Source organism: Elephas maximus, chromosome 7 (genome assembly GCF_024166365.1).
Source record: "Elephas maximus indicus isolate mEleMax1 chromosome 7, mEleMax1 primary haplotype, whole genome shotgun sequence".
Taxonomy (NCBI): domain Eukaryota; kingdom Metazoa; phylum Chordata; class Mammalia; order Proboscidea; family Elephantidae; genus Elephas; species Elephas maximus.
Window position 1 is genome coordinate 106,579,292 of NC_064825.1, and position 13,039 is coordinate 106,592,330.

General features: G+C 39.5%; 1 pseudogene; it reads left to right on the plus strand.

The window, feature by feature from the left end:
- The first annotated feature begins 459 nt into the window (after positions 1-459).
- LOC126080226 (olfactory receptor 8J2-like) lies at positions 460-1,406 on the plus strand (annotated as a pseudogene).
- Positions 1,407-13,039: the final 11,633 nt, after the last annotated feature.

A 13,039-nucleotide genomic window follows, 5' to 3' on the forward strand; every position in this document is an offset into this window, starting at 1 on the left:
GAGATGGATTTACACAGTGATTGCAACTATGGGTCAAATGTAGTAAAGACTGTGAGAATGGCACAGGCCTGGGCAGTTGTTTCCTTCTTTTGTAAGTAGGGTCTCTATGAATCAGAACAAACTGGAAGGCACCTAACATCAGCATATGATATATATGACATATATGACATATGTGTATATAATTCAATATTTAAACTATATTTAACACTGAACAAATAGTTTAGAAAAACTACTCTAAGAACAACCAGTTTTTCTCTGATGAGTTTGCATTTCTGAAATTCGTAAAAAGATGGAAAGAATAGCAATCAAGAACTGAAACTCTTTAGTGTTTTGTAAAGAAAAGTAAACTGGTTTTCAATAAAAATTTTACGAGGAATAACCCTCTAAAAGTAAAATTAATTTTATCATCTGTTAATCTCGTTCCATTTTTCCCTTTTAGAGATGAAAGCAACACAATTAATGGCTACAGGGAATCTCACCCAGGTGGCTGAGTTCATTCTCATGGGAGTCTCAGATCATCCTGAGCTCCAGGTCCCCCTTTTCTTTGGCTTCCTGTGATCTATGGGCTGACGGTTACAGGGAACCTGGGCATCATCCCCCTGACCAGTGTGGACTCTCGACTTCAAACCCCCATGTACTTTTTCCTCCGACACTTGGCTATCATCAATCTTGGCAATTCTACTGTCATTGCACCTAAAATGCTGGTCAGCTTCTTGGTTAAGAAGAAAACTATCTCCTACTATTGCTGTGCAGCTCAACTTGGGGGATTCTTAGTTTTCGTAGTAGCTGAAATTTTCATGCTGGCTGCCATGGCCTATGACCGCTATGTGGCCATTTGCAATCCCCTGCTCTACATGGTGGTGGTATCTCGGCAGATTTGCCTTCTGCTAGTATTCCTCACATACCTCTACAGTCTGACCACAGCACTGACTGCCTCTTCCTGTGTGTTCTCTGTGTCATACTGTTCTTCCAATGCAATCAACCATTTTTACTGCGATAACGTCCCTTTGCTAGCATTGTCCTGTTCTGATACCTACATTCCAGAAACAGTAGTGTTTATCTTTTCAGCAACCAATTTGTTTCTTTCCATGATCATTGTTTTAATATCCTACTTCAACATCGTTCTCACCATTTTGAGGATACAGTCCTTAGAGGGGAGAAGAAAAGCTTTTTCCATCTGTGCTTCTCACTCGATGGCAGTCACTGTGTTCTATGGGACTCTCCTTTTCATGTATTTGCAACCGAGGACCAACCACTCATTAGATACTGATAATATGGCCTCAGTCTTTTATACTCTAGTGATACCAGTGCTGAATCCCTTCATTTACAGCCTAAGGAACAAGGAAGTGAAGGATGCACTGAAGAGATTCCTGAATAACCCACGCCAATCACTCAAACTAACATAAATATATGACTGCAACTACCTTCTTTTAAAAGTCTTAATTTGCTACTGACTAATCTTCTGTTAAGTGAAGAGACACTAAATGGTTAATTTAAAAAAGTATGAATTTCAATGGAAAAAATACTGATGCATTTTATCTCAATTCAAAATATAAGTCTTCCTAGAGAGAAGAATGCTTCAATTATACAATGAAAATAAACTTATATAAGTAATAGACAACAATTTGAAAGCAAATAAATACACATTATAAGTGAAATGTAACCTACTTAAAACACTAGAAATGAAAATACCATATGATCCAGCAATCCTACTTCCAGTAATATACCCTAGCTGTCACACGAATAGACATATGCACAAATATGTTTATTGCAGCATTATTCGCAGTATCAAAAAGATGGAAACAACCTAAGTGCCCATCAACAGAGGAATGGATAAAAAAATAATGGAACATACACACAATGGAATAGTACACAAGGATAAAGATCAATGATGAATTTGTGAAATTCATCTCACAACATGGATGAATCTGAAGGGCATTATGCTGTGTGAAATAAGTCAATCAGAAAAAGACAAATATTGTATGAGGCCACTACCATAAAACGTTAAGAAAAAGTATACACATAGGAGAAAAAAAAAAATCTTTGATGGTTACAAGGGAGCATAAAGTTGGGGAGGGGAGGGGAAATCACTAACCAAATCATAGACAAGTGCTAAAGTTAGTGAAGGAAAGACAGCACACAATATAGGGGAAGTCAGCACAACTTGACAAAGACAAAGTCATAGAGCTTCCTAGACACATGCGAACACCTGAAGGATTGAGTTACTGGGGCTGAGGGCTGGGAATCACAGTCTTGGAGAACATCTAGGCCTAATGACATAAGATAGTTCATAAAGAAAATGTTCTATACCCTGTTTTGGTGAGTAGCATGTGGTGTCTTAAAGCTTGCAAGCAACTACCTATGTTACGTCTATTGGTCCTGTCATGTTCAGGGTAAAGGAGAATGAAGAAAACCAAAGACACCAGGAAAAGTATTAGAAAGGTCTAATGGACTACGTGAACCGCAGCCTCCACTAGCCCGAGCCCAGAAGAACTAGACGGTGCTTGGCTACCACCGTTGACTGCTCTGACAGGGATCAGGATAGAGGGTCGGACAGAGAGGGAGAAAAACAGAACAAAACTAATTCACAAAAAAAAAGACCAGATTTACTCGTCTGACAGAGACTGGAGGAACCCCCCATGACTATGGCCCCTGGACACCCCAATAATTAGGAACTGAAGCCACTTCAGAAGTCCACCTTTCAGCCAAAGATTAGATAGGAGTATAAAACAAACAATCACACTAGTGCAGAACATGCTTCTTAGTTCAATCAAGTAGACAAGACCAAATGGGCAACACCTGTGCAAAAGCAAAGATGAATAGTCAGGAAGGGACAGGAACACTGAATGAATGGACACAGAGGACCCAGTGTGGACAGGAAAGGGGAGAGAGTGCTGACATATTGCCAGGATTGCAACCAATGTCACAAGACAATTTATGTATAAATTTTGAGTTAAAAACTAATTTTGGGGGTAAACTTTCACCTAAGACACACACACACACAAGAATGTAAGCTGTTAAAAGGTTTAATTCTTACAGACTGTAAATATGGTATCTAGTTGTGCAAATAGTTTGAGCTAATCGAACTCTTAGTGGATCTAACCTACCCAGCGGTACCACAGAAGGCCTGGTGATTGTCTTTCTTCAAGGTTACAGCTAAGAAAGCACTATTGGGAAGTTCTATTCTGTAATACATGGGATCTTCAGGAGTTGGAATTGACCTGAAGGCAACTAACAACAAAACATAGTCTCTAAACAAGGAAGGAAAAGCCTGGTAATGGATAGTGGAGGTACATGAGAGTCATTGCTTGGAAGATGATAGAAAGCCAGATCTTTCTCCTTGGTACATACACCATTTGTCCAAGGACTTGGCATTTCATTATAATTTTACTTTTTCTTTTCTTTTTTATACCATTTGACAGTTTTTATAGAAATCGTTCTGTGACACTGGTTACAATTTTCACAGTGTGTCAGCATTCTCTTTACTTCTGTTCTGTTGGCTCTGTTACCTTCGATCTAGGTTCCCTGCCTTCCTTGCCTTCTCAACTTTGCTTTTGGCTAAATGTTGACCTTTGGTTCCATATAGTTCATTGTTTAAGGGACCACATTGTTGTTGTTGTTAGGTGCCATGGAATCAATTCCAACTTATAGCTACCTTATGTACAATAGAATGAAACACTGCCCCGTCCTGTGCCATTCTCACAATCGTTGTTATGCCTGGGCCCATTGTCATAGCCACTGTGTCAATCCATCTTATTGAGGGTTTTCCTTTTTTTTCACTGCCCCTCTACTTTACTATGATGTCATTCTCCAGGGACTGCTACCTTCTGATAACATGTCCAAAGTGTGTGAGATGTAGCCTCACCATCTTTGCTTCTAATAACCATTCTGGTAGTACTTCTTGCAAGAAAGATTTGTTCATTTTTTGGCAGTCCATGGTATATTCAATATTCTTTCAGCTTTCATATGGGTGTGATGCAATTGAAAATACCATGACTTGGGTCAGGCACACCTTAGTCTTCAAGGTGAAGTCCTTGATTTTTAACACTTTAAAGACGTAATTTTTCCAGCACTTTTGCCCTGTGAAGTGTGTCTTTCTATTTCTTGACTGCTGCTTATACGAATATTGATTACAGATCCAAGTAAAATGAAATCCTTGACAACTTCAATCTTTTCTCTACTTATCATGATGTTGCTGATTGGTCCAGTTGTGAGGATTGCTGTTTTCCTTATGTTGAGATGTAATTCATATCTAAAGCTGTCATCTTTGATCTTCAGCAAGTGCTTCAAGTCCTCTTCACTTTCAGCGAGCAAAGTTGTGTTATCTTCATAATGCAGGTGATTAATGAGTCTTCCTCCAATCTTGATGCCACTTTCTTCACTGTATAGCTCAGCTTCTAAGATTATTTGCTCAGCATACAGGTTGAAGTATGGTGAAAGGATACAACCCTGGTGCACACATTTCCTGACTTTAAACCACACATTGCCCCTCTGTTCTTTTCTACTGACTACCTCTTGATTTATATACAGGTTCCTCAAGAGCACAATTAATTATTCTGAAATTCCCATTCTTCACAATGTTATCCATAATTTGTTATGATCCACACAGTTGAATGCCTTTGTATGGTCAATAAAATACAGGTAAACATCTTTATGGTATTCTCTGCTTTCACCCAGGATCCATCTGACTTCAGCAGTGATATCCCTGTCCCACATCCTCTTCTGGATCTAGCTTGAATTTCTGGCAGTTCCCTGCTGGGATATTTCTACAGCCACTTTTGAATGATCTTCAGCAAAATTTTACTTGCGTGTGATATGAATGATATTATAATTTCTGCATTCTGTTGAGACACTTTTCTTTGGAATAGGCATAAGTATGGATCTCCTCCAGTCTGTTGGTCAGGTAGCTCTCTTCCAGATTTCCTGGCATAGAAGAGTGCAGCTGCATCTGTTTGTTGAAACATCTCAATTGGTATTCAGTCAATTCCTGGAGCCTTGTTTTTTGCCAGTGCCTTCAGTGTAGCTTGGACTTCTATCCTTCTCAACCTTCGGTTCCTGTTCACATGCTACCTCCTGAAATGGTTTCACGTCCACCAATTCTTTTCGGTATAGTGACTCTGTGTATTCCTTCCATCTTCTTCTGATGCTTCCTGCATTGTTTAATATTTTCCCTGGAAAATCTTTCAATATTGTAACTCGAGGCTTTATTTTTTTTCTTCAGTTCCTTCAGCTTTTGAAATGCCAAGCATGTTCTTCCCTTTTAGTTTTCTATCTCCAGGACTTTGCACATGTCATTATTACACTTTACTTTGTCTTCTTGAGCCACCCTTTGAAATCTTCTGTTCAGCAGTTTTACTTCATCATTTCTTCCTTTAACTTTAGCTTCTCTAAATTCAAGAGCAAGTTTCAGAGTCCCTTTTGATATCCATTTTGATCTTTTCCTTCTTTCTTGCCTTTTCAATGAATGACTGCTTGCTTTCCTCATGTATGATGTCCTCGATGTTATTCCACAACACGTCTGGTCTTTGGTCATTAGTTTTCAATGAATCAAATGTTTTCTTGAGGTGGTCTTTAAATTCAGGTGGGATATACTCAAGGTCATAATTTTGCTTTCCTGGACTTGCTCTAGTTTTCTTTAGTTTCAGCTTGAACTTGCATATAAGGAATTGATGGTCCATTCCATGGTTGGCCCCAGCCTTGTTCTGACTGATGATATCGAGCTTTTCCCTTATCTCTTTACACAGATGTAGTAGATTTGATCCCTGTGCATTTCATCTGGAGAGGTCCATGTGTAGAGTCACCATATTTGTTGTTGAAAAAAGCTATTTGCAATGAAGAAGTTGTAGGTCTTGGAAAATTCAATCATCTAATCCCCAGCATCATTTCTATCACCAAGGCCATATTTTCCAACTACTGATCCTTCTTCTTTCTTTCCAACTTTCACATTCCAACCACCAGTAATTACTAATGCACCCTGATTGCATATTTGATCAATTTCAGACTGCAGAAGTTGGTAAAAAATCTTCAAATTCTTCATGTTTAACCTTAGTGGTTGGTGTGTAAATTTGAATAATAGTCATATTAAGTGATCTTTCTTGTAGGGATGTGAATATTGTCATTGACAGTGTTGTACTTCAGGATAGATCTCGAAATGTTCCTTTTGAGGATGAATGCAATGTCATTCCTTTTCAAGTTGTCATTCCTGGTCATAGTAGATCACGTGATTGTCCAATTTAAGATGACCAGTCCATTTCAGCTCACTAATGTGTAGGCTATTGATCTTATGCATTCTATTTCATTTTTGATATTTTCCAATTTTCCTGGGTTCGTACTTTGTACATTTCACATTCCAATTATTAATGAATATCTGGAGCAGTTTCTTCTCATTCTGCCACATCAGCAGATTAAGGCCCAAAAGCTTAACTCCATCCAAGTCATTAAGGTTGACTCTGCTTTGAGGAGGTAGCCCTTCCCCAGTTGTATTTTGAGTGCCTCCCAACCCGAGGGGCCCATCTTCAGGCACAATATCAGACAATGTTCCCCTGGTGTTCATGAGATTTTCACTGGCTATTTCTTTTCAGAAGTAGACTTCCAGGTCCTTCTTCCTAGTCTTAGTCTGGAAGCTCAGCTGAAACCTGTCTGCCATGGATGACCCTGCTGGTAACACTTTGAACACCAGTGGCGTAGCTTCCATCATCACAGCAAAATGCAAGCCCTCACAGTGTGACAAACTGATAGACTTGTGGAGGATGGAGCACATTACTCATTTTTTTTTTTTTTTTATGATAAGCTAATTTATTATTTATTTGAAATGCGACCTTCATTAGTGGCTTCAGTTCCAATTTAAAAGGATATCTTAGGGGCGGTAGTCTCACTGGTTACTCTAGTCTTTACTGGTCCACTAATTCTGATATTTTTCAAGAATTTGAATTTTATTCTACGTTTTTCTCCCATTCTGTCCATGACCATCTGTTGTGTCCCTCATCAGAACAGCCAGTAGTTGTAGCCAGACACCATCTAGTTCTTCTTGTCCCAGGCTAGAAGAGACCATGTTTCCTGTGGGTTATTAGTCCTGTGGACTACTTTCTTCTTTGAGTCTTCGATTTCCTTCATTCTGTTGTACTTCAGATGAGTAGAGAGCAATAGCTGTATCGTAGATGGCCACTAGCAAGCTTTTAAGGTTCCAGGGATCCATGCCTTTTTAAGGACATATATCAACCTTTCTAGAAAAGCTACATAAGTAGGGAAGGGGAATTAAAAAGTAGATGGGCATGAGGTCTGCTTATGGTCATGGGATATAGTATTAGAGTAGAAGTAAAGCAGAAAAGCACTATGGAAAGCCGTTCAGGACAAGCACACAGTTATGGCATACTGTGAGTTTGATCCTGTGATACCACAGGTGATTTGGTTTAGAACTCTGTCACTTCACCACAGCTAACTACAAGGAAGGGTGAGAATTAGTCTAGCCAAGTTCCCAGGAAAAAAAAAAAAAAAAAAGATTGGGTAATCACCCAGCCAGTCTGCTATAGGGCATGTTTCAGGTTTTTTTTTTTTTTCCCCCATTTCAATGTCTACTTTATAAACATTACCCTAAAATTATCACTATTAAAGACACTGAAATATTAAAACTATATTAAAATTACATGTTTAGGGAGGAAACTGGAAGGCATTATGCTGAGTGAAATTAGTCAGTTGCAAAGGACAAATATTGTTATAAGACCACTATTATAAGAGCTTGAGAAATAGTTTAAACTGAGAAGAAAACATTCTTTTGTGGTTACAAGAGGAGGCAGGGAAAGAGAGTGGGAGAGGGGTATTCACTTATTAGATGGTAGGTAAGAACTACTTTAGGTAAAGGGAAAGACAACACACAATACATGGGAGGTCAGCACAACTGGACTAAACCAAACGCAAAGAAGTTTCCTGAATAAACTGAATGCTTTGAAGGCCAGTGTAGCAGGGGCAGCAGTTTGGGGACCATGATTTCAGGGGACAACTAAGTCAATTGGCATAATAAAATCTATTAAGAAAACATTCTGCAACCCACTTTGAAGAGTGGCATCTGGGGTCTTAAATGCTAGCAAGCAGCCATCTAAGATGCATCAATTGGTCTCAACCCCCCGGATCAAAGGAGAATGAAGAACACCAACGACACAAGGTGATTACGAACCCAAGAGACAGAAAGGGCCACATGAACCAGAGACTACACCATCCTGAGACCAGAAGAACTAAATGGTGCCTGGTTACAACTGATGACTGCCCTGACAGGGAACACAACAGAGAACACCTGAGGGAGCAGGAGAATAGTGAGATGTAGACCCCAAGTTCTGATAAAAATACCAGACTGGTCTGACTGAGAAGGAAGGACCTTGGTGGTCATGGCCCCCAGATCTTCTGCTGGCCCAGGACAGGAACCATTCCTGAAGCCAACTCTTCAGACATGGATTGGACTGGACAATGGGTTGGAGAGGGATGCTGGTGAGGAGTGAGCTTCTTGGATCAGGTGGCCACTTGAGACTTTGTTGGCATCTACTTCCTGGAGGGTAGATGAGAGGGTAGAGGGGGTCAGAAGCTGACAAAATAGTTACGATAAGAGAGAGTGGAGAGATAGAGTGGGGTGTCTCATTAGGGAGAGAGTAATTGGGAGTATGTAGAAAAGTATATATAAGTTTTTATGTGAGAGGCTGACTTGATTTGTAAATTTTCACTTAAAGCACAATAAAATTTTTTTTAATTACATGTTTATGTCTCTATTACAATCTCTTTTTTATTATTTACTTGATTGTTCTTAAGACATTTTTGTAGTTAAAATCCAGACCAGTATTTAGAATATTTTTGAAACAATATTTATCCTATCTAAAGTTATATATAATTATAATTATTTTACTTGTTTTGATATGTACATATACATATCAAAGTAAATAAAAATAATTGTAATTCCATGCTGTTAAATATAATTTAATTTTTTATTTCAATTTCTTATCATATAAATTAGTATGTGGTTGTTGTTGTTAGGTGCTGTCGAGTCAGTTCCGACTCATAGCGACCCTATGCACAACAGAACGAAACACTGCCCGGTCCTGTGCCATCCTTACAATCGTTGTTATGCTTGAGCTCATTGTCACAGCCACTGTGTAAATCCACCTCATTGAAGGTCTTCCTCTTTTCCACTGACCCTGTACTCTGCAAAGCATGATGTCTTTCTCCAGGGACTGATCCCTCCTGACAACATGTCCAAAGTATGTAAGAAGTAGCCTCGCCATCCTTGCCTCTGAGGAGCATTCTGGCCACATTTCTTCCAATAGAGATTTGTTCGTTCTTTTGGCAGTCCATAGTATATTCAATATTCTTCGTCAACACCACAATTCGTAGGCATCAACTCTTCTGCGGTCTTCCTTATTCATTGTCCAGCTTTCACATGCATATGATGTGATCGAAAATACCATGGCTTGGGTCAGGCGCACCTTAGTCTTCAGGGTAACATCATTGCTCTTCAACACTTTGAAGAGGTCCTTTGCAGATTTGCCCAGTGCAATGAGTCTTTGATTTCTTGACTGCTGCTTCCATGGCTGTTGATTGTGGATCCAAGTAAAATGAAATCCTTGACAACTTCAATCTTTTCTCCATTTATCGTGATGTTGTTCATTGATCCAGTTGTGAGGGTTTTTGTTTTCTTTATGTTGAGGTGTAATCCACACCGAAGGCTGTGGTCTTTGATCTTCATTAGTAAGTGCTTCAGGTCCTCTTCACTTTCAGCAAGCAAGGTTGTATCATCTGCATAACGCAGGTTGTTTATGAGTCTTCCTGCAATCCTGATGCCCCGTTCTTCTTCATATAGTCCAGCTTCTTGGATTATTTGCTCAGCATACAGATTAAATAGGTATGGTGAAAGAATATAACCCTGATGCAAAACTTTATTGACTTTAAACCAATCAGTATCCCCTGGTTCTGCCCAAACAACTGCCTCTTGATCTATGTAAAGGTTCCTCATGAGCACAATTAAGTGTTCTGAAATTCCCATTCTGTGCAGTGTTATCCATAGTTTGTTATGATCCACACAGTTGAATGCTTTTGCAGAGTCAATAAAACACAGGCAAACATCCTTCTGGTATTCTTTGCTTTCAGCCAGGACCCATCTGACATCAGCAATGATATCTCTGGTTCCACGTCCTCTTCTGAAACCAGCCTGGATTTCTGGCAGTTCCCTGTCAATATACTGCTGCAGCTGTTTTTGAATGATCTTCAGCAAAATTTTGCTTGTGTGTGATATTAAAGATACCCACATTCAGTTGGATCACCTTTCTTGGGAATAGGCATAAATATGGATCTTTTCCAGTCAGTTGACCAGGAAGCTGTCTTCCATATTTCTTAGCATAGACGAGTGAGCACCTCCAGTGCTGCATCTGTTTGTTGAAACATCTCAATTAATATTCCTTCAATTCCTGGAGCCTTGTTTTTCCCAATGCCTTCAGAGTGGCTTGGACTTCCTCCTTCAGTACCATTGGTTCCTGATCATATGCCACCTCTTGAAATGGTTGAATATTGACTAATTCTTTTTGGTATAATGACTCTGTGTATTCCTTCCATCTTCTTTTGATGCTTTCTGCGTCTTTTAATATTTTCCCCACGGAATCTTCACTATTGCAACTCGAGGCTTGAATTTTTTCTTCAGTTCTTACAGCTTGAGAAACACTGAGCGTGTTCTTCCCTTTTGGTTTTCCATCTCCAGATCTTTGCATGTGTCTTTATAATACTTTACTTTGTCTTCTTGAGAGGCCCTTTGAAATCTTCTGTTCAGTTCTTTTACTTCATCAATTCTTCCTTTTGCTTTAGCTGCTTGACGCTCAAGAGCAAGTTTCAGAGTCTCCTCTGACATCCATCTTGGTCTTTTCTTTCTTTCCTGCTTTCTTCATGGATGATGTCCTTGATGTCATTCCACAACTCATCTGGTCTTCAGTCACTAGTGTTCGATGCATCAAATCTTTTCTTGAGATGGTCTCTAAATTCAGGTGGGATATACCCAAGGTCTTATTTTGGCTCTCATGGGCTTGCTCTGATTTTCTTCAGTTTCAGCTTGAACTTGCATATGAGCAATTGATGGCCGTTCCACAGTCGGCCCCTGGCCTTGTCCTGACAGATGATATTGAGCTTTTCTGTTGTCTCTTTCCACAGATGTAGTCAATTTGATTTCTGTGTGTTCCATCTGGCGAGGTCCATGTGTATAGTTGCCGTTTATGTTGGTGGAAGAAGGTATTTGCAATGAAGAAGTATTTGGTCTTGCAAAATTCTGTCATTCGATCTCCGGCATTGTTTCTATCACCAAGGACATATTTTCCAACTACTGATCCTTCTTCTTTGTTTCCAACTTTTGCATTCTAATTGCCAGTAATTATCAATGCACCTTGATTGTGTGTTTGATCAATTTCAGACTGCAGCAGCTGATAAAAATCTTCTGTTTCTTCATCTTTGGCTCTAGTGGTTGGTGAGTAAATTTGATTAGTAGTCGTATTAACTGGTCTTCCTTGTAGGCGTATGGATATTATCCTATCACTGACAGCGTTGTACTTCAGGATAGATCTTGAATCGTTCTTTTTTACAATGAATGCAACACCATTCCTCTTCGAGTTGTCATTCCCAGCATAGTAGACTATATGATTGTCTGATTCAAAATGGCCATTACACATCCATTTCAGCTCACTAATGCCTAGGATACCTATGTTTATGCATTCCATTTCATTTTTGATGATTTCCATTTTCCTAGATTCATATTTTGTACATTGCAGGTTCCGATTATTAATGTCTGTTTGGCAGCTGTTTCTTCTCCTTTTGAGTCATGCCACATCAGCAAACGAAGGTCCCAAAAGCTTTACTCCATCCACATCATTAAGGTCAACTCTACTTTGAGGAGGCAGATTTTCTCCAGTCATCTTTTGAGTGCCTTCCAACCTGGGGGGCTCATCTTCCAGCACTATATCAGACAATGTTCCACTGTTATTCATAAGGTTTTCACTGGCTAATGCTTTTCAGAAGTAGACTGCTGGGTCTTTCTTCCTAGTCTGTCTTAGTTTGGAAGCTCAGCTGAAACCTGTCCTCCATGGGTGACCCTGCTGGTATCTGAATACCAGTGGCATAGCTTCCAGAATCACAGGAACACACAAGCCACCACAGTATGACAAACTGACAAACACATGGGGATAGTACATGGTAAGTAGTATAAATTAATAAGTTGATGTCAGGAGCCTTAATTTTTATGTTCCAATGCTGGAATACATACTAATTAACCCCAGCCCACTGCCATGGAATTGATTCTGACTCATAGTGACCCATAGGTTTTCCAGGTTTATAAATATTTACAGAAGCAGACTGCCACATCTTTCTCCTGTGGAGTGGCTGATTGGTTCAAACCACCAACCTTTTCGTTAGCAGCCAAGCATATTGATAAAAGTAATCTGGAAATAGACCCATCATTCTATAAATAAGTAATTAAAATTGCTTATTTGTCCTGAATCTGGACCTACCCCAGGGCATATTTCAGACAACTGCACTCAGTGATCTGTAGAAAGATACATACAATATTGTTATTTGTGGTGATGCCTGTAGAAGTCAGGGGTTACAAACTAGCTAAATGTCTATGATAGAAATATTTTAAAAAACAGATTATCTTAATATCATTCAAGAGAAGGCAGTAAAGAATTAGAGCATATGTACTGACAATGCTCAAATTTGTCTGAATTTTGTGATTCTGAAAACCAGCAAAGGTTAAGAAATCCTCCAACCCTTTCCTGTTCAGAGAGACAGCTTACTGCCAAGAAACATCCATCACCACATGGCTTATATAAGAACCAGGTATACTTCCCTTGTTTACCTGTGACAAGGCCAGACACAGACTCCCCAGATTCCCATTCTTTGCCTCATAAGTGATTCACAGAGCTTCTTGTCCCCCACTGATAAATCAGAACAAGATGCTTGTCAACGAAACTTTGGTTAAGGTTCTCTCCTCCCTCTAGGTCCCTGAACTTTGGGTCCCCCCCCACCTCAG